A 22387-nucleotide genomic window follows, 5' to 3' on the forward strand; every position below is an offset into this window, starting at 1 on the left:
TGAGGAGATGTCTCATTGGTTAAGAGCACTGGCTGCTCTTGCAAAGGACCCATGTTCTGTTCCCAGTGCCCATTTCAGGGAGCTTACAACTACCTGTAACTGCAGTTGCGGGAACCTTCTTCTTACCTCTGTGGGTAGCTGCACACATATGTATGTTTTCACATAGATGTACACAAGGATACATGCATAAAAATAAAACAAATCTTTAAACATATATTTTGAGTTCTTATAAAAAAGAAATTTTATCTTTTTGTGTATTTCTTCCTGTTCCCTTCTTACTAATTTAAACTTCCCACAAGCAAGAACTCATTTAACAGAGGGCAAATACTTACTTTTTTCTATATTTGTTCATTTTCAACATTGTGAGTTATCTTCCAGCATCCTCCATTATGTGACCGGTATTTTAAATGCCATTATAATTGTGTTTCAATCAAGGGCCAAGAGTCTAGTTGTGCTATCACTGGCCAACAGCAGCTCCTTTAGATGGGCTTCTGGGTCTTTCTGTGGCTTCAGGAACCTTGGTGACTCTCACCTTCCCACTTGTCTCAAAGCCACTGGCTATGTTTCCTGATGCAATCTGAAGGTACCCTTTCTTAAGGGTACCTTAAGCACCCAAGTACTCTCTCAAAGACAGATGTATCAGAGACAGAGTTTGCCAATTGGGGGAGTTTCTTCTATTGGGTTGTTTTTGTGTACCTGTGTTTGGTGAGCAGCTTTAGGCAAGTGTATTTTTAGAGAAAAAAAAAAGAATAATATTGACAATAGAACTATTTAAAACTAATGTCTTGGGGCCAGTAAGGTGGCTCAGTGGGTAAAGGGCTTGCCACCAAACTCAAGGACCTGAGTTCCATCCCTGGGACCTATATAGTTGAAAAAAAGAACTGACCCCTTCAAGTTGTCCTGCAACCTCCACATGCAGCCTTTATCCGAAGCAAGAGACAGAGAGAGAGAAAGAGAGAGAGGGGGCACTCTTGCTTCAGCCATGGCTTTTATGTGGAAGTCCAAAGATAACTTGTAGGAGTCAGTTCTTTCTTTCTATGTGGGCCTCAGGGATGGAACTCAGATCCTGATTAAAATGGCTTAGAGACAGATGGCTTAGAGCTTACTTTGGCTAATGGTTTTAGAGCCACTCAGAATGAATGGGTGTCTGTTGTTTCTGGCACTGTGTTGATCCAGACAGAAGGGCGTGATAAAGGAAAGCAGCTCACATTCTAACTTCCAGGAAGCAGGAGGACAGAAGGAAAGAGCTGGGGATAAGATGTATAACTGAGAGGCACACTCCCAGGAATATACACTCTCTGCCAGGATCTGATTCCTAACAGACTACCTGCAGAGTTCTCTGCTACCTTTACAGGCAGCAGAATGGTGAGCTGTAAGAGGCAAGAAGGCAGCTCAGTGCACCATCACTCCGTAGCCAGTGTTGGTTCAAACACTGGGAGTCTGACCCCAGATGTTTTATTTTACGCATGTTTAAGCACAGCACAGGCTGGTGAAAACTATTCTTGCGATGATTAACTCAATCCCACATGGACAACAAAACATGCCTACATCCTTTTTGAGGAACAAAGTAAAGTGAATTTAGTTAGACTACTTAGCAAGTATTCCTTGCAAAGTACACGTGACACCTTCCATAAAGATAGGGTCTATAAATTGACTGAGAAAAACAAGTTTACAAGAAGGGTCCAGAGGGGGGTCCGGATTCGGAGAGTCTCTGGCCTCACAGAGACAGCCTGGTGCAAAGGTCACCAGGCTAGAAAGCATGTTTATTCTAGTCTTCTAGATAGGAAGCAAGTTTTGCATTCCTTTCCTCAGAAGAACAGCCCTGTCTGGTTAATATTCCAGGTTCTCCTAGAGCTCAAAGACCTCAGTGCCCCTATAACTACCTACTATGTCTTTACAACCACCCTCATCTTAGTTTTGCTTCAGGACCTAACTAGACCCAAGCAGTTCACTACATCTGTAAAGTTATCACACACTCTCGCAGGTTTTCTCATTTTTTTTATTTTGTATTTTTTTTCAAAATTAAACCCAAACTTTATTCTCTTTTCTTTTCCACTTTGTAAAATTTAGTTATTGCAATTTATTCACTTTGTATCCCATCTGTAGCCTCCTCCCTTGTCCCCTCCCAATCCTGCCCTCCCTCCCTCTTCTCCTCCCATGCCCTTCCCCAGTCCACTGATAGGGGAGGTCCTCCTCCCCTTCCCTCTGACCCTAGCCTATCAGGTCTCATCAGGACTGGCTGCATCTTCCTCTGTGGCCTGGTGAGGCTGCTCCCCCGTTAGGGGGAGGTGATCAAAGAGCTAGCCACTGAGTTCCTGTCAGAGATGGTCCCTGTTCCCCTTACTAGGGCACCCACTTTGAGGCTGAGCTGCCATGGGCTACTTCTGTGCAGGGGCTCTAGGTTATCACTATGCATTGTTTTTTGGTTAGAGCATCAGTCTCAGAAAAGACCCCTGGGCCCAGACCTTTTGGATCTGTTGCTCTCCTTGTAGAGCTCTAGTCCCTCCAGGTCTTTCCATCTCTCCCTTCTTTTATAAAGTTCCTTGCACTCTGCCCAAAGTTTGACTATGAGCCTCAGCATCTGCTTTAATACCCTGCTGGGTAGAGTCTTTTAAAGGCCCTCTGTGGTAGGCTCCTGTCTTGTTCCTTGTTTTCACCCTCTTCTGATATCTATCCTGTTTGCCTTTCTGAATGAGGATTGAACATCTTATCCAGGGTCCTCCTTCTTGCTTAGCTTCTTTAGGTGTACAGATTTTAGTATGTTTATCCTATATTATATATCTAATATCCACTTATGAGTGAGTATATACCATGTGTTTCTTTAGAGGTGGCTTTCTCATCTCTCCCATCTGAAGCAACACCGGACTTCAGCTGCCCTCTGACCTATTTCTATCATTTTTGTCTTCTTCTTTCTCTTCCTCCTTCTCTTCTCCCTCTTCCTCCTCCTTTTCCTCCTCCTCTTCTTTTTCTTCCTCTTCCTCTTTTTCTCCCTCCTCTTCTCCTTCTTTCCTCATTATTCCTCCTCCCTCCTCCTTTTTCTTTCTTTCTTCTCCTTCCTCCTCCTTCTATCTTCTTCCTCCTTCTTCACCACACTTACATTTGATACTGTATTTAAATATAACTGTTTATTTGTAGCTGCATCCCTGACTCCTAGAACTCTGTGGGGTTAGAATATCTGTAGAGTGAGTGTTGGTGGGAGAGAGTGAACTGGACATATACTTGCATCCACAGAGTGCCTATATTTGAACACTGGACACCAGAGAAGACCTTGTAGCCCCTGGCATCTTCATTGAGCAAAAGCCTCACATTTGTGCACAGTGGTCCATTCCCCACCTCTCCTTCCCTTGCACGATCTAGTGTGTCACACATGAACTGGCTAGAGCAGTTAGTGGGTGTCCTTTGCACAGATGAGGACTCTCTGCTCAAGAAACTGAATGTTCTTCTGCTGCACTTACCCGAGGCAGCTTCAGGCGGGCTGCTGTGGACTTCCAGGGCAATTTGCTTAGAGCTGCTTCTCTCCAGTCTGCACTGGAGGTAGAGAAGAGAGAATTAAACCAAAGGAACAGTTACCTCAGAGCATCCATCCCACAGAGGAGTAAGTCTTCCAGAGACTTAATGTTTAACCAAAAGCAAAGACTGGATCCTAGCAGAGGTTGGAAGAGAAAGAGAAACAGAACTCTCATTCCAAGGAATTTTATGTGCATTGGACTATATGTGCTTCTGTGGTGTTTAAGTGTGTGTGCACCCGTGTGTGTGAGGGACAGAGGTCAACCTCACATAGCTTTCCTTAGGTGCCATCCACCCTGTCTTATGAGGCAGGGTCTCTCAGTGGTTTGGAACTACCCAGGTAGGTGAGGCTGGCTGACAATGAGCCCCGCTGGTCCTCTTGTCTCCATGGGTCCAGGCTGAGATTACAAGCATACATCACCGCACCTGACTTTTTATCCCAGGGTTGCAGACTGAACTCAGGACCTCATCACTGCACAGGAACCACTTACCACCTGAGACATCTCCTAACCCCTTATGGATTTTTTTTTTAATAATAAGACATCATTGTTAGAAGAGGGAGGCAGACAGGCATCCAAGAGGCACCGGGCAGCCTGTCAAACCTCCCTCTCAAGCAGTTTCTCTACTGAGGCACATCCTGCCCACATGTCCCATGGCCATTGGCTATGATAGACAGTGATCCAGGCTCTTTTTTTTTTTTTTTTTTTTTTTTCCAGTTAAAGTCAAGATTAGGCAGAGTAAGAGCATCTCTAAAATCTGGATTATGGTTCTTTGGCCCATGGGTGAAGAGTCTACTGAGAGAAAGGTGAGATGTTTAGCACCCAGGGAAAGGACTCCTGCTAGCCTTCTGTCATCAGGCAGATGTGTCCAGGCCTTGCTGTCCACCTTGCCTCCTTTGTTCTAAGCCCCAGGGCTATTACCAGCTCCCTTGTCACTGAAAGATGCGGAAAACCCTAACACAAAACTCTAACCCGTGTCTTCATACACGCCTGTAAACACTTGGGGACAACAGTAGAAATCGGTCAAGCCGGCAGACAGATGATGATTGTTAAATAGTCAAAAGGCCGGTTTTTACAGCTTCCTTCGGGAAAAGTCTACCTTTCCCTCCATAGATTTTCGAAACAAAGATGCCAGCTTGCTTGAGTTCTGTCATTTACGATGTACTTATGAGGCTCATCCCTATAGCATTTGGAACCAGAGAGGCGGTCTCTGCCTCCCCAAGCCCCGCCCCCAACCAGATAGCTTTGGCTTCCGATTTATGTTCCTTCAAATAAAATACTGAAAGCCGCCTTTTCTGAAGTATTTCTTACTGAATGCACTCCTTTCGTCCCCCTTTCTTTAAATGTAAGGACTAAAACCCACCACTGTATTTTGACAATGGTTTTATGGCAACCGATAACGATACATTCTGTTCTTATTGTAATTGCCCCGGGTTGAACTATGCTTATTTTAGAGGAAAGCGTTCATTATTTTATCAACAACTGGCAGACCCCCGCTGGTATTTACTGACTTTTCTTTAACCAAAACAACGATCTTAGCTCCCACTCCTGCCTCAGCTGCTCCATCTTGCCTAAGAAATTTGGGAGCCCCTTTTGAATGGAACCCAGCACAAAGCCTTTAAGCACTCTAAGCAATAGAGTTGTAGCGAATGATAGACAAAAAAAGCCCTCCGAAGAATTGGTGCTTAATTACAACTTAATTAGCATAATTATGCATGCTAATGGCATCTCAAATGAATAGCAGTTGTCAGGAGGTTGGGACCATCTGTAAGAATGTCGGATTAATACATCATTTTTTATTTCTAACCACGCTGTAACTCTTTCCCCGAAAGTGATTTCCATTAATCAAGTTCATTTTTATTATATAGAAAATTTGGCATTTTTCATTATGGGCCATTATCTGTTTCCCCACGCAGCCCTAATACAATACTAATGAGCCCCCGAGTGGCGGGCCGTGTCGACAATGGGGGTACAGGTGTATTACTGTAATTGTTACAAACAGCACAGGCTACCTCTGGAGTAGCGGAGTTCTAGTCTCTCAACACCCACCTTTTCACGGGGATCCTCCAGGGTCTAGTACAATTTTCAGAGCTTTATCAAAAACATACATGTTTGTGGTTGCAAAGAAGCGCTTTAAAGAGAAAGAGGCGCGTGGTTACCTGCAGCCAAGGCGGCGGTCTGAGAAGGCTTTGGTGGGCAAGAGGAAGTCTGCACTTCTGCTCAGCTCAGCTGGGCCAGGGTCGGGGAGGGGGTTGGCACTGCCGGCCCCAGAGGCCTGGGGCTCTTCTGCAGAACCAAACAGACCAATCACTCATGGCTAAGTATGGTCATAAAACCGCAGGGGTGCTGCGGGTCTTCACGGCGCATAGCCCCAAGACACACCCCAAATGGCAATCTCAAAATCCACATCTGGATCCCTCCCGCCTGTGCCACAATGAGGCTATCTGCTCGGCTGTGTGCGCTGACTTAGTGGTTGCTAATTCTGGATTGGAGCTTTGGGAAGGGGCAGTTGTTCATGTGTTTTCCTTTTCCTCTGCAGGCCCACTCCCCGTATAGTCAAATCAGGTCTTCCAGATTTTTTTTTTTTTTCCAAAGGAGACACATCTGTTTCCACATCTACACCCAAACTAAAGCCAGCGCTGGTGTCCAAGGTCTCTTTAGGGAGCAGAAGTTTCCTGCAGCTCTTTCTATCCACTCCCAAGCTCCAGGGAGCATCAGAACTGCTCAGAGCAAGAAAGGCCACAGCTGTGTCTGGCCCTGATTGCTGCCTTACCAACAGCTCTGCCTTGGCAGGAGCAACTACAGATGTTTCCCTCTGTAACAGCACCAGCTACTAGGACTGGGGGTGAGCCTTTTGGAGGGCCCGGGAGGAGTTGGCTTTTTTGCAGTCGTGGTTAGGGAAGAGAGGTGTGCAAGCAGGTTTCACACGGTGGGAGACATCGAGGCCTGAGGTGTGCTTGCCTCTTCTGTTTGAAATCGCCACTGAAGGCTTGTTGATCCAGCCATTAAGTCAAGATTTTTTTTTTTTATCTGAAGTTTAAATTTGACTGGGCATCCATCCTTTTGATGCTTTTTGTTGTTGTTATACATTTTGTTTTGTTTTGTTTTGTGCACCAGTAACTGCTCTCTGGAGCTTTGATATCCTCCAGATAGCTGGGTTTAGAATCCTGTCCTTATCTCTACATGCTGCGTGACTCTCTCGACATTACTAAACTTCTCTGTGTTTTGGACAGTGCTACTTTAAACGATTGCCAGCTGGCAAATGTGTAGGACAATAATTGTACGGTGAGCACTCATTCATGGGATGATTGCTATTAAGAGCTTTATTCCATTTTTAAGTTTGTTGTGTTTGAAGTCCCTGCCTGCTTGTATCACCATACTCTTCAACACCGGGATGGTTATAGCTCAAATGGCTTTTTTTTTTTTTTTGCAAGCTCTTGAGAGTGCCTGGTCTTTCTCGGGGTCCCAAGGACAAGAGTCAGATGCTCCTTGTAGCGTCTGTGTGGCAGATAAGGGCTGCTATGCTATCTATCAAAGGTAGCCAGGCACCATGGTTCCTAACGGGGCTGGGTTTTTCAGCTCGATGCTCTTGCCTGCTTTCCCTTCTCAGTGGCAGGCCCTTCTGCACAAGGGCCGGTACTGTCCCTGCTGCCCTGTGTTATTCTCACGGTGGACTGGGACTGCTCTCATGAGAAACTGCTTAGTGACTGCGGTTGAAAGCGACTCCAGCCTCCTGTGAAAATGGCGGCTCAGGTCCACAGGCATGCTTGGTCTCCAATAACCGGCTTATACGAAAGAATGTCTCAGACACACCAGCCCTGGGAACACATCCGTGGGACTCCAAGTGAGGCCATTGCCGAGATGTCTGCACCTTCATGCTTCCTGCAGCCCCCTGTATAACAGCAGCACAATAGGGAACCTGCCTACATGCTTGTCAGCAGGGTGAGCCGATGAAAATGGATGGACTCCGAGAGCATCCTCTTAAGAACAATAAGCCAGACCTGGAAAGACAAACATCACATTGCTTTCATTTGTGGAATCTAGATTATCCACAGCCCCTGCCCCAGGCACACAAAGGAGTTTCTTTTCCTCTTGCTGTATGTGGTAAGACAACCTGACAAAAATCAACCCAAGGGGAAGGAGTTCACTATGTCTCCAAGTTTAATTATACTTGGAAGTCAAGGCAGCAGGTGCTTGGTCACCTTGCATTCACCATCAGGAAGTGGAGAGCAATGGACTTGCACACACATGTGGTGGCTCGCCTCCCTTTCTCCATTTACACTGTCCAGGAAATGCCGCTGCCTGTAGTACCACCTCAACTAATTCCCCACAGGCATGGCAGAGGCCCATAAATCAGGTGAATCTAGATTCTGTCAAATAGACACTAACCATCGCAACATACATACATACATACATACATACATGATATGAGAGTAGAAGGGGGATTATTATGGAAAAGAAAGGGACCAGGAGGGAAACCAAGAGAGGGTCATAGTGAATGAACCCAGACAAAGTACATGCTGTATTTGTGCAAAAGCATTACAGCATTGCTTTCCACAAGGAGCATGAATTAATCAAATTTTAAAGAACACAAATTTTGAGCTCTGTCTTCTGTTTCCCTGCCTTTGGGGCTTATCATGGTAGTTCCGTGCTATAGGACATGAGCTGGTGGACGTAGGGTCGTCTCTAGAACTCAGTCACCAGCAAGCACATCACGTGGCTGACTCTGCTGTGCTTTCTGATCCCTGTGTTCTCTCCCTGTGTGGGAGGAAGGCCCAGCTGCCCTCACTAGTCAGAGCTCTTTGCCCTCCTGGCTTGTACCAGGCTGCTGCTGGGAGATGCCCTCTGTCCTTCAGAGGACTCAGCCAACGGAAAGTGCTCCAGACAGCCTGGCTGCTGAGAGCCTCAGCTGTGGGGACAGGGGTCTCTCCAGAAGGTCACCAGCAGGCTGCTTTTGTTGTGTGTGCAGTGACCTACTCTGTGCTAGGGATACATGCACACACATGTACACACACAGGCACATGCATATAGTTACTTGGTCAGCGCTCAGATTCAAGTCTGTTCTTTTTTTATGTTTTAAAAAGTTACATGTATTTATTGTGTGTATGCATGTTTGTGTACACATGTTTGGGCATGCATGCCATGCCTGTAACTATGTGTGTGGAGGTCAGCGAACAGCCTGCAAGAGTCAGTTCTCTCATTCTACCACGTGGGTCCTGGGGACCAAACTCGGGTCATCAGGCTTATGGCAAATACCTTTCCCTGCTGAGCCACCTCTCTGGCCCCTGGGTCTGTTCTTTCCCTTTTCGGAGTCGACCTGAAGAACATGGATGTGATCTGAAGGTGCCCTCTGTGCTCACAGCCCAAAGTGAAGACTCCTCTGTGCAGCTGCTGGTGGGATTCAGAGGTTCAACTTACAACGATCTTGGTAAAACCATGGGACCTTTCCAGCACATGGCTTTTGTTTCTGAGATCCTTTCAGCAGATGTCCAGTGGACCTCTTCTCTCTGCCAAGTGAGATAAAGGCTCTTTTTCTGGGCCCACGGGGGTGGGGGGTGGGGGGTGAAGGAGAGTTTCCTGTTTGTTTACAGACCTAAGATGCCTCCAGGTCTCTCTGGGCCCCCTTCTGGCCAGCAGCAGCAACGCTACAGAGTGTGACTAGTGTGGTTCTGCTTTCCTCAGCTTTGCTCTCCCCTTTCCAGACCCTGGTGTCTCCATGCCTGTGGAAATCCTTGCTCCCGCATCCTCCAGCCCAGGCCAGGACTGATGGTGTTTTCAGATGGTCAGGTCCACCTGGAGCACAGAACACATTCTTCTGTACCGTGCCCCATGCCCACCCCTTATACTGTGCGACTCTGTTGCCAAGGTCAGGGTGGAGAGCTTCTCACCTCTGAAGACACATTGCTGATATTTTCACACTAAAGACAACAGTAGTTTTAAGAAGTGGAAAGAAAGATAGAAAGGAAGGGAAGAAGAAAGGAAGGGAGGAGAGAGGAAGAGAGGAGAGAAAACAGAGGGGGAAGGGAGAGGGAAGACAGAAGGAAAAGGGAGGGGGAAGGCAGAAAGCAAAGGATTAAGGAAGGAAAGGAGGAGAAAGGAAGGGAGAGAGCTGTTCGCAGCTCTGGCGGAGGCGGTGGAGGTGGCTGAGCAGAGCTCTATTCACTGAAGCCCCTATAGAGTAATCAAGTCTTTTCATTGCAAAGAGTGTTGTTGCCTGGGAATTAATATTAGATCTGTTGAAATGAGCCTAATGGAGATGACTTTGGGGGGCTCTGTTTTTGCTGTATTTGCATAAAGTCTTTTACTCGGCTCCACACATGCAAGTTAAAAATGTGAATTCTTTCCTTAAAGTTGTTGGTGCCCTGTTATCCAGTAGAAGGAGTGGTTGTGGGAGGGATCATAGCCAGGAAGGCCAACTTCTCATTGTCTGGGACACTGTCTGGGAGGTTTGATGCTCTGAGACAGGGTCTCAGGTAGCCCAGGCGTGCCTTGCGCTTGATCTGTGGCTGAGGATGACCTTTAACTTCTGATCCTCTTGTCTCTACCTCACAAGTGCTGTGATTGGAGATGTGCAGATTATGTCCAGTATATACAGTGCTGGGGACAGAACCCAGGCCTCATGCTTGCTAGGCAACTGCTCCACCCACCGAGCACACCTCAGCTGGAGAGGCTGCTTTTGAAACTGGTCATCCAGGAGAGAAGGGTAAGAGAACATGGAAATGCTGGTCCGAGAGCCTTGGGAGCATCCCTGAGGGACAGGCCTGGAAAACAGAAACGGTCAATTTGATGTATGTACATGTTATCTTTTCCCTATACCTTCAGATCTTTTCTTTTCTATCTTTTTTTTCTTAAATTGACTTGTTCTATGTAATTGTAATAATAGTGGGTTTCAACATGCCTTTGTTATACATCTATGTCAACCTATTTTGTTTCATTTCTTTCTCTCTTCCATTCCATCCGGTCCCCTTGCTTTCCTCAGGTAGATCCCACTTTTGCATTACATTTATGTGAACTCTATTCCCCTCTCCATTTCCCACCATCCTTGAGATCTGTTTCTTTCTCTCTTATGATTCCCTATCTATTTTAAAGAACATGCACACACACAATTACCTGCTGAGGTGGATAAGAAAGGAAAACTTACATATCACTGTCACACTTTGTTCCTAGTACTGCCATCTCACCTGGCCACTGGCTTAGAAGATGGCGGACCTTTAATTGGCCTACAGAAACAAACTGACAGCAAGCCAGACTTTAGTCCACATACTTCTGATTTGCCTGTATTTTGAGCAATAAATTGCTAGTCAATAAACCTCCTGTAGCTTCCTTGGTAAATGCCAGTGAGGGCCTCCACATTCCATATAGCTTTAATCACACACTTACTGTTCATGTAATTTTGAATTAATTACATGCCAAGCAGATTTATGTTCTATATACTTAATAAACCTCATAAGTGCCCTTTTAGCAATCAGCTGGTATTTAGGGCCTGCTCTGTTTTTTAAAAACAACGGTTCATGCTGCTGGGTCTTATGGTTCTTTCCATATGTTCAGGTGTTGGTAAAATTAGAGGTGCCAGATGTTGATGAGTGTGTAAAGACAGGGTGGCTGGTGGATAGCAGGGTTTGGGCACTGATGAAGAAGTAGGTGAGCTTAGGTTTGGACTCCAGAGAGCCTGGGCTTCAGGCTTGCCAGTAGCTTGGCCTCTGGCTATTTGTCTGAGATGATGGTAGGTTGATGTAGACCTTACCCTTTGCCAGCACCCAAAGTTTTACTTTGTGCTCACTGTTCCCAGGTGGTTGGTACCCTGAGGGTTACACCATTTTACCCAAAGGTGCTGCTGCCTGTATTCTTTCTCAGGGAAACCTTTTCTCCACCTTCTGTGGGAAGCTGGATTTCATTCATTCATTCATTCATTCATTCAAGTGCATTAGGCAAGTGCTCTGCTGGTAAGCTGGTATCCACATCTCTCTCTATTTTTTTTTTTTGTTGTTGTGAGGTTCATTAAGTTGTCCAGGCTGGCTTTGAACTCACTCTGTAGCTCAGGCTGGCCTTGAACCCACTCTATAGGCCAGGCAAACATCAAACTCAAAATCTTTCAGTCTCAGCTTGCCGAGGCCCTGTTCCGTTGGGTCTTGCTTTGGAGTCTAAGAATTGATTCTAAGTCTGGCTGGGTTAAGCTAAATGACCATGGCTGTTTCTCAATGCTTCTCATTACAAACCCCTGGGGTGGCCACCTGGCTGGGGGTAAGTTGTGTCGTCCAAGAAGGCAGGTCCAGAAGAGCTCAGTCACTTTCTGGGGTGACTTGCAGGGCGGAGCTGGGGTTGACACAGGGCCAGATGGCTTCTGCTTACTGTGTCCTGAAATGTTTGTCTCTGTGGACAGAACACAGTGGTCACACTCCCACCCCCTCTTCCCCAAACCTCCGCCTTATCTGTGGTTTCACTTTCTGTGGCTTCAATTACCCGTGGGCAACCACAGTCTGAAAATGTTAAATGGAAAATTCCAGAAATAAACAATTCATAACTTTTAAATTGTGTGCTGTTCTGAGTGCTGTGATGAAATCTCACACCATCCCACGTCACCCCACCCAGGACTGAATTAGTTCTTTGTCTGGCCTGGCCATAATATATAGATCATATACATACAAGAGAAGAAAACTCATAGTGATGTAACTTGAAAATGGAATAGAGATGGCCTATTTTAGGATTAGTCACTGTGGCTAATCTCTGTGCTTAATTTGTAGATGGAACATTATCTTAGTATTTATAGAAGGCTGTGTGTGCGCATGTGTGTGTGAATGTGCCTTTGCGTGTGTGTGTGTGTGTGTGTGTGTGTGTGTGTGTGTGTGCATGGCTTGTTTTCAGGCATCTACTGGCCACCTTCATACATAGTCCCAGAGGATAAGTGGGGCCTTCTTATGTTTGCCTTCCTTAACTAAATTTTTATATGGAGTGGTGTTTTTCATTATAACTTGGATCTTCTAACAAATTACCAGAGACTGAGTAAACAACAGGCACCAATTTCTTACTGTTGGAGAGGCCAGAAGCCCTAGGTCAGTAGGATTGTGGGGAGGGGTGCCTTTCTGTACTCCCTCATCATGGGGGTGCAGAAACCAGGTATGTTCTCCGCCCACGGTGGACCTATATCTTCCCTTGGGACTCATCTAAGCCTGGTCACCTTTAATTGGCGTCATTTCCAGATGCCATATCACGGAAGGTTAGGTGTCAGTGGATGGCTTTGCTGGAGGGATAAGACATGATTTGGCTCTCAGCAGCTCCTGAGGTAGTTGATAGCTCACACTGGTGGAAATCCAGGGCTAGTGCCTCTGTGTTGTGTCTCTGTAGGGCCAGCAAGCATCCTGGTCCGTGCAGCCGTGCAGCAGTGCAGCCGTGACTTCCTTTACAGCCTGTATGCAGCAGGAGTGGCCAGGAGGCTTCTCTGTGCTTTGTAAGCAGAGACAGAAGCCGAGCAGTTGGGGACCTGCCAAGGTGGGTCGGGGTGATGAGGAAAGGGCATCCTTGAAATGAATCAGCAGCTCCCCAGGGTGGGGCAGTGGCTGGAGTTCTCCTTTTGCAGGGCAGCTTCTGATTTCCCTCGTTGGTGAGAGGTCACAGAAGCCATTCTTCCAGCTCAGGATAAAGGATGCTCTTTACAGCCTGATTCAATATGGTTCAGGTCATGCCTGCCATGGCTACCTGTATACCACTAGTGGCCTCCTGCAGAAAATTCAACACAGTGGGACTCCTTTGTCCCACTACCCCAGCTAGTTTCAGATAGTCACCTTGAAACTGAGCCTTTCTATGTAACGAGGAAATATCCTTTCTGTGTCCCCTCTCTACTTTAGCTGGACACTTACCCAGGCCTGTAGGATAAGTCACATAATACAGGACCTGCCATTATTGCTGGATAATTGACTAAGGGTACAAGTGAAACAAAGGTGGTTCTGGAATAGTAAAGTCAATTTATCATGTATTAATGGTGGTTATGGGGCATAGCAGAGCCATTTATAAATTGACTTTTTTTTTCAGTCTAGAAGCTTCCTACTTATATTTTTAAAGACAAGAGACAGTCTGCACAGGATACAGAGCATGGCTCTCAGCTGGTGACTCTGAGCACAGGTTTTGGGGATTCTTTTTGAAACTGATTCTTAATTACTCCACCTTTACAACACAAGATCCTTGTTCTGCATGTGCTGATGATCTCTAACATGTGTACATGACCATAACATGCATTCCATCTACACATGAAAGAGTGTAAGGGTACCCTAATGACAGCGTGTATAAATACATGGAAATAGACATCAAACTAGCCAGGGGAAGGTTAGAGCAGAGTAAACTGACTTCATGGGACTTTATTTTATTTTTTCGTGCTTTGAGACAGGATCTTGTGAAGCTCAGGCTAGCTCTCAAATCCCAATGTAGCCAACAATGACCTTGGAACTCCTGGTCACACTGCTTTTATGTCCCAAGCACTGGGATTTTAATTTGGCTGTGTGTGTGTGTGTGTGTGTGTGTGTGTGTGTGTACATATATTGGTGTGCATGTGGAAGCCAGACACCAAATTCCAGTGTCTTCCTTTATTGATCTACACCTTAGTTTTTGAGGCAGGGTCTCTCATTGAAGCTGCTTAGGCTAGACCAGCTGACTCACATGTGCTAGGATCTGCCTGCTTCTGCCCCACCCCAGTACTAGAGTCACAGATGTGCTTTGCCTTCCCGCCTCCAGCACTACCTTCGCAGACACACCTGCCACTTTCTGCTTCTTACTTGTGTGTTAAGGATTTGAACTCGGATCCTCACACTTGTGCAGACAGCATTGACTTATTGACTGAACAGTCTCCCCAGCCTGATTTTGGCTTTTTGCAGTGAGGTCTTATTTTACAGTTCTGGCTGGGCTGATATGAACTATATACACTGGACTGGATGTGAAGTTATGGCTATCCTCCTGCCTCTACCTCACAAGCTCTGGGGTCGCAGGCATGTGGCACCACGCCTAGACTTCTGAGACATTTTAGTGACAACTGGACTTCTTAAGAACTAGTCTCTGAAAGGAAAGAGAGAGCAAAGATCACTGAAAAATAAGGAAAACCTGGTAACGGTTATGTTTTTATCCGAGGATGGCTGAGGCTGGATTGATGTTTAAATTATTTTTTACCTCTGAGTCACGGGGTGTAACCCAAGGGTCTTGCAGGTTTCTTCAATTTTTGTTTTCGGGTTTAAAGATTTCACTTTATTGTGCATTTTGGTGTGTGAGAGGGGTTGGTATGTACGCACAGTACCTGAGGTGGTCAGAAAAGAGCATCCGGTTTCCTGGAGCTGCGGTTACAGGTAGTTGTGACCCACCCAGTGTAGGTGGGGAGCTGAACTCAGGCCTCCTGCAGGAGTGGTTAGCACTCTTAACGACATCGTCTCCCCAGCCCCTGAGTTCAAGTTTTAAGTCTTTCCTTTTTTCCCCCCTCTCTTATCATATATTATCAGGTTTTAGTCCAACATTTTGACACATGCATATAATGTACTTTTGATCACACCCTCTGCCTTTACCTGCTATAGTCTCCTTTCCCCCTCCCATTCGTCCATTCCTCTTCCCAAATAGTCTCCCTTCTGCTTTCCTCTGAAACCCTCCCTCTCGTGCTTACCATGATTCAGCAGAATGGGCTCTGACCAGTCTTGGCTCTCTCACTCTGTCTTCTTGGCACACGCCTGCCTCCTAAGTGGCAGGGCTCCTGTTTCTCCCATCCCTTTCTGGACCTCACAGTACTTAAGGGCTCAGGATCTGAGTTGTATTCTCACCTCCAGCGTCCCTCAAACCTGAGGCAGCAGCACCGGACACCAAAGGGGGTTGCTGGACCCCATTGCATCCCTGCTGACTAACGTGCCTTGTTTTTCCTTCCATGGAACTGGCTCAAACACACAGGGGCCGAGCCTCCTCCCTGCTCCGCTGAGAAGTTCCTCATCGCAAAGCTCTTGTGCTGCTCCACTCCCTTCCTCAGGCACCCTTCATCCTGATGTTCAGAGTCTCATTGATCGAGCCAATAGACCGACACCGCCTTGAACTCCCCAGACCCTCTGCTCACTGCCTTGCCCTTCCGCTCTGTTCTGAGGTCTATAGTGTGCCCCTCTCGGTTTGTGTTTCTGTTAATTTTTCTTGTGGTGCATCTGCCCGGCACTGTGGACTCTGGATAAAACGCTGATGTGTTTTTCTTTAGAGCTGGCTCCGGCATCACGGAACCTCAGCACATCCGCTGTTGGGAGGCGGGCACGACTTGGGGGCAGAGATGTAGTATTTCGGAGGGTCTGCTGCATATTTGAAAACTCTCCCTTTGTCAGAGATTCTGCAGGAACGGCAGGGCTGTAGGACTTAACTCCCTTGCAGTTACCTCTTCTGGGGACCCTCTAGCAGGGCATATCTGGAAGATTCCTCTTCTCTCCTAGAAAAAGAAACACCATGATGAAAAGAGGACGGAAACCTCACAGCACATTTCCCCACCATCCCACTTTTAACTTCTCAGCCCACTCGGCCTTGCCCTGGAATTTTAGGCCCCAATTAAACCTTTTGTGTCTCTTTACATAATGGCTGGGCCCCTCTGAGGAGGAATGGGTGGAGAGACAATTTTATGCATTGTGCTTCTGTTCTGTGATTGGGTCAACAGTCCATCCCCTGGAATAAGAAGAATAGCTTAGGGAAGAGAACAAAAACCATCATTTAAAGTCCCCACAGCCATCCCACCCACCATGGATGAGGTGACATTTGGTTGTTCTAGCTTGAGAAGGATCAGGCTCTGCTGGTCCCCCTCCCCCACCCCCCAGTTAGAGGAAGCAGACCTCCACCCCCACCCCCCAACCACCCTGCTCAGTTCCAGCTGAACTTCCCACATAGGTCACACATAGTTAAAGCTACAGGGAACAGAATTTACAGATGGGGAAGGAGGAAGCCTGACCCTGACTGTCATGACTTCTGTGACCCAGAGTCTAAGCTTCAGGGTGACATCAAAAGACTGAGGTGAGACCCTTTCATGGAGGTACCCTGACTGAGGAAAGCCATCATCCCAGAAAGAGTCACTAGTTATCATTCTGATGATGCTGATGTCTGTGTGATGACTTGGAATGATTGACTGAAAAATCAAAAATAGTGGGGTGAATTGTTTGGAGAACTTCCGGTCGGCAGGGACATTCTGGGCTCTGTATTGTATTTTGGAGAACACAGAATGTGATGGGCACTGACCCTCCTCTGCTCCCCTTGTATTATATGGGACAAGATGGTATAGTCTCTATACAACATAGTGCATTGGAGTCAAACCAAAAGCTATGTGCAGTGCTGTGGGGGTTTTGAAGATGAACAGATGACTCATCAATCCAGCCAATAAAACGTGTACTATGCGTTCTTAGATTAGCCTCTGGGGAGTAAGGGGAGAGGGAAGAGGGATGTTTTTGCCATCATACAGCTTGTAGTAGGGTGGTCATATTTAGGAGGAAAAAAACCACCAAGGATCTAAAACACTTTTTTTCTCTTCTTTTTTTGAGGGGGGGTGGTCTCACGTAAGTCCAGGCTGGTCTGGATCCCCCAGCAGAATGGATGTGCCTATTTCCTAGAACTGCGAAGGCCTGGGAGTTAAACTTACACAGGTACTGCCTCTGGGGTAGCAAAAACAGATATTACCATATATTCACAAGTTGCGGACACTTTCTTGTGGGCGAGTGAGTGAGGGGGAATTGTGGGCTGGAGCCTAAGCCACAACTCAGGAGGTCAGCTTCTGGCCCACAGGTATGGCTCCCCGCTCTGTGGGGAAGCCTTCCTCTAAGTATGGGTATGGCTCCCAAGCTTTAACTCCAAAGGCCCCTTTACTCAATTCCAATGAAAGTACACTTTAATAACACAGAAATGTTCTCATGATGTGCAAAATTGGTTTTGAAAAGAATCTGCTTTTCTGGTGCTCTTTGCTCTTCTCTTGATGAAAAAAAAAAAATCCGAGCCTGTTACAGTTTATAAAGTATCCTCATGCACATATATTCTTTGAAAAGCAAACATCTTAAAAATCAAGGACAGATGTTCTCAAGCCCTTGTGCTGGGAAGAAATGCAAAGTTAGGAAGATACTATTGAGCAATCCACTCTGGGGGAATCCTGCTCCGGCTTGGGTGTCCCAGCTTCACAGAAGCAATGGGCTGACTTCCTAGGCTCTGTTGTAAGGCACTAAGGACTCCAACCCTCACTGGGAACCTGATCTCAAAAGCACACTGGGAGCCTTGGGGAAGGCTTAGGCAGTGAAGTGTTTGCCACACACCTTGAGAAACCAGGCTGGACCCCCTGGATGAAGCAGTCTAATCTCTAGGAGAGTTGGGGAGAGGTGGATCCCTGGGACTTCATAATGAGCTGTCCTAGCCTACCTGGGTAACTCAAGGCCAGCAAGGAAACTTGTCTCAAAAGACAAAGTGGATGGCTCGGGAGGAATGACACCTGAAGTTGTGCTCTGCAATGGCCACACAGGCCCGCACACACACACACACACACACACACACACACACACACACACTTACTCACCATATAGAACCATTCCCTGGGTGCATGCTTAGGGCTCTTGGGCTAAAAGAACTCCTTTCTGTTGCCTTGATGCTGTGGCTTTGGAGGATTTGCTTGTATCCTGTTGTGGGACTCAGGACCGTGAGAACCAATGGAGTATATGATTGTCTCTGCCTTCTGCCTTAAGAACCGGAACACAGATTCACGACTTGTGGACGTAGTCTCCTGATTCAGCAATGACTCCTTGTACCCTGAAGACCAGCAAGGACCCTGATGTTTTTAGTCCTGAGAAGTGACCAAGTGCTTTGGATCAAAAGGCTGAGCCCAGCAGTGTCCTCTGGGTGTCAGTCTTAGTCCTTGGTGTCATCTCCATTTCTCAGCAAGGGCCTGAAGGAGGTTCCCCAAGACTTTGGAAATAGTTTTTGTTTGTTAGTTTGTTTTTGTTTTTGTTCCCATGCAATATCAGTTCTTAAGCACTGACACCTTGTCCTCCACAGGGACAGAGAAACCCTGTGGAGTAGTTATGATTGTTTCTCTTCTTCACCACTGTGCCCTTGACTTGTTCCTGGTCCACCTCACCTTTGGTCTTGGTGCTCATTCTCAACCTATGTCTGCTCCCTTCTGACCTTTCCCACCCCAGACTGCATATAAGGCACCCACGGGCTGGTGCTGCCTTGGCTGTGTTGGGAAATGCAGGGAGATGTGTGTTCTCTAGTTATAGCTGATCCCTGCTAGTCCTCCATTCTCTGACCCACCTCAGACCACTAGCATTACTTGTGGTTGGGTACAAACATCTGCCCTTGGATTGTGACCTCTTTGACTCTAAGGTGGCTATAGTTTTTCTGGCATCCCCACTCTTTCTATAGAAATCTGGAGTCCTCAGCTCCTTCCTGTCCATTTCCACTGGAACAGAGACTGTTCTCTGGTGTTCTACCAGGCAATGCACCTGACTGGAGTAGGGTAAGGTGAGAGTCAGCAATATGTGCCTTGAGAGGGTTCTGGGGAGAACCGTCTAGAACAGAGCCCAACAGATGTGGCTAACGTCTCAGAGTGAGATAAGCATGTGTGTGGGAACATTGTCTAGAACCAAGGGTGTTGAACTGGACCCCACACCCCCAGGCACGGTGGCTCTTAGGTCCAAGGACAAGGGTTCTCTTGGATTGTCTTTCAGTTGCATTCTTTGATGAGCTTTTCTGTCTAGCTGGCAAGTGAGGACAGTGCCATCAACTGTGTTACCAGTATCCAGGTTTGATGCTTAGTTTTGCCTGCATTGGCAGCATATTCTGACCCCAGACCCATGGATTCTCTACGTGCCTCAGTGTCTTATTTCCAGAAAATGGGTATAAAATATTATTTATTTGTGATAAGCCGAACACAATATCTCCAAATAAATCCTGTACCCCAACCCCTATAATCTTCAGCTGCTCTTTTATTTGGAAAATGAATATTTATAGAGTGATTAAGGATTTTGAGATAGAAGGTAATTAATTATTTTATATTACTCATGGGCTGGTGGGGCTAAAGGGTCCTTAAGAAGGGCGAGGGAGACACAGACACACTGAGGAGGGAGTGTGAAAATGAACAAGTTATCTTTATAGGTTAGGGTGATGTTGCCATGAGCCAAGACATATCAGAAAATACAATATAAAAAGACGGAATTGATTTTCTCTGAGCCTCCAGAAATATTAAGATGGGCCTCTGACTTCTAGGAATGTCACAGATTTCTCTCCGAAGCTACCATCTTTTTGGTAATTTGCCACGGCTACTGGAAATGAATACATGCTTCCATGGTGTTATTGTGAGGATTAATCAATGTATGACATTTTGCAGAGTCCATGTGATATCCAATACACTCTCAGGAAGCATTCACAAGTAGCGTCATTTCATTCTGAAGCTTGGAAAACTGTTTGCACAGGACAACAGAATGACCAGGGGCTTGAGTGGGGGACCTGGCTGGGTCGCTGTGATTTGCAAGCTGGGCTTCTGTCTTCTCCTTTGGCCGAAGGGATTGAGTAAGTCCTGCCCTGCCCGACTGCCCAGAGTTAAGGGATCAAATGAGTTAATGAACATGAAAGTGCTTTTGCACAGCATCCGTGTAAACTGCTAAGCTGTGGTCACAAAGGCTGCCACCAAACTGAGGCAGCCTCAGAGAGGGCCAGCCTGTGGCTTTGTTACCGAGGTGAGGTCATCTCTCTGGGCTTTTGTTCTTGCCTTTTTGAGCTCATTTGCTGGTGTCCCCCGTTCCCAAACCTGGCCCCTTCCGCCCTGCCTGGAGCCCCACACACAAAGATCCAATGGTCCCGGCATTCCCTGGGCCTCCCCTGGGGCATATTTCTTTTTGTTTCTATTTTTAAAAGTCATAAACAGTGGATAAATAAGTAGATGATAGGTATTCTGGTAGATAGACACCAGAATAGTATTTAATATTGATGCCTCCCAGAGCTAAGGTGGATAGCTCATCACTTAACTTTCTTGAAAGGGCCACATGCTTCCGATGATTATCTTTTAGGGCAGAGACCCCAAAGACCCAGTGTCAGGATGCCAACTTAGATTAGAACAGTCAACATTTGCCAAATGCTTGCAAGTGGTGAATTCATCTGTGAAGATACCCAGCCTCCCAGGAAATCTTCTGGTCCAGCCTAAACAGGAAAGCACTCAGAAAGGAAGTGTGGGAAATCATCCTGATAGATCTAGTTGCTTTGTCTTCTCTGGCATTTCTCCCTTGCTACTCTACTTTTACTTATTTTGATGGGTGCATGGATGGGCCAGTATTTCTTGTGTGTATTCATGCATGGCTTTGGGGTTCTTGCCTCACCCTCTGGTATTGTTCCTCAGGAGCTGTCTGCATTATCATCATCATCATCATCATCATCATCATCATCATCATCACTTGTGTGTGTGCCTATGCTTACTCATTCTGTTGCATGTAGAAGTCAAAGGTTGATGTTAAGTATCTTAATTTATTACTCTCCCTCTCCACCTTATGTTTTTGAGTTTTATTTACATGTGTGTATGTGTGTGTGTGTGTGTGGGGTGGAATGTAAATGCAGGTTTCCTCAGAGGCCACAAGAAGGTTCAATATTCCCTGGATCTGGAGTAAAATTTGTCTGTGAAATGCCTGATGTGGGTGCTAGGAACTGAACTCAGGTTCTCTGCAAGAGCAGCAGCTACATAAGTATTTTAAAGTGCTGAGGCACCTCTCCAGCTTCATCCATGATTTGATTTGGGGGCGGGGACTATATTCAATCTGGCAGAAACAGTAGGAAAAGACTGGTTGGCCAGTGAACCTCTGAGATCCCGCTGTCTCTCTCCCCCACCTAGTGCTGAGTTATAGGTGTGTGGCACTGTGCTTGGCTTTTACATCAAGAGCTCAGGTCCTCATGCTTTCACAGAGATCTCTTTACTTACTTAGCCATCTCCCCTGCCCTTTACCCTGGGGTCCAGCTGGGCTGGGTGGGCAGCAAGCTCCAGGAACCTGCCTGTCTCTGCAGTGATGAGAACCAGCTGTACAGACCAGTGCTTTTACACCTTGCTTTCCATGTGCTGAGGATCACACTTGGGTCCTCATGCTTGTGCAATAAGCAGTTTATCAACTGAGATATCTCCCCAGACCTATGTCACTAAGAGGCCCAAAGGTGTGCAATGTGAAGACAGCCAGCCCACAGCTGGAGAAGCCTGCAGATTCCTGCGGTTTGTTTATATGGACCTGATTACCCATTGCAAAATAAACGGCCTCATTCAACTGTATTCATTCATTTAAAAAAATATGCATTGAAAACCCATCCCTTTGCCGGTAATGTGTTAGTGCCCCAGGAAAATGGTGCTGAGCACATTGCAGTAAAGCCAAGCAGACAGAAAGCCTGAAAGGCAGGTACCCTGAGCTGGGCACCTGTTTAAAGTCTCCATTTGTAAACCTGGGCACAGGAGGACCTGCAGAGACTGATACTCCAACCAAGGACCATGCATGGAGAGGACCTAGACCCCCTGCTCAGAGGAATCCCATAGGCTGCTCAGTTTCCAAGTGGGTTCCCTAGTAAGGGGGGCAGAGGCTGTCTCTGACATGGACTCAGTGGCAGGCTCTTTGCTCACCTCCCTCTGGTGGTGGGGTACAGCCTTGCCAGGCCACAGAGGAAGATGAGCCAGCCAGCCTTGATGAGTCCTGATAGGCTAGGTTCATATAGAAGGGGAGGAGATCCTCCACTATCAGGAGACTAGGGAAAGAGTATAGGGGGAGAAGAGGAAGGGTGGATTGAACTAGGAGGAGAGGAGGGAGGGGGCTACAGCAGGGATACAAAGTGAATCAATTGTAATAAATAAACAAATAAATAAAACTTTAAAAAGCCTCCATTTGTCTAGGCTCATGCTTAAG

Source organism: Meriones unguiculatus, chromosome 10 (genome assembly GCF_030254825.1).
Source record: "Meriones unguiculatus strain TT.TT164.6M chromosome 10, Bangor_MerUng_6.1, whole genome shotgun sequence".
Taxonomy (NCBI): domain Eukaryota; kingdom Metazoa; phylum Chordata; class Mammalia; order Rodentia; family Muridae; genus Meriones; species Meriones unguiculatus.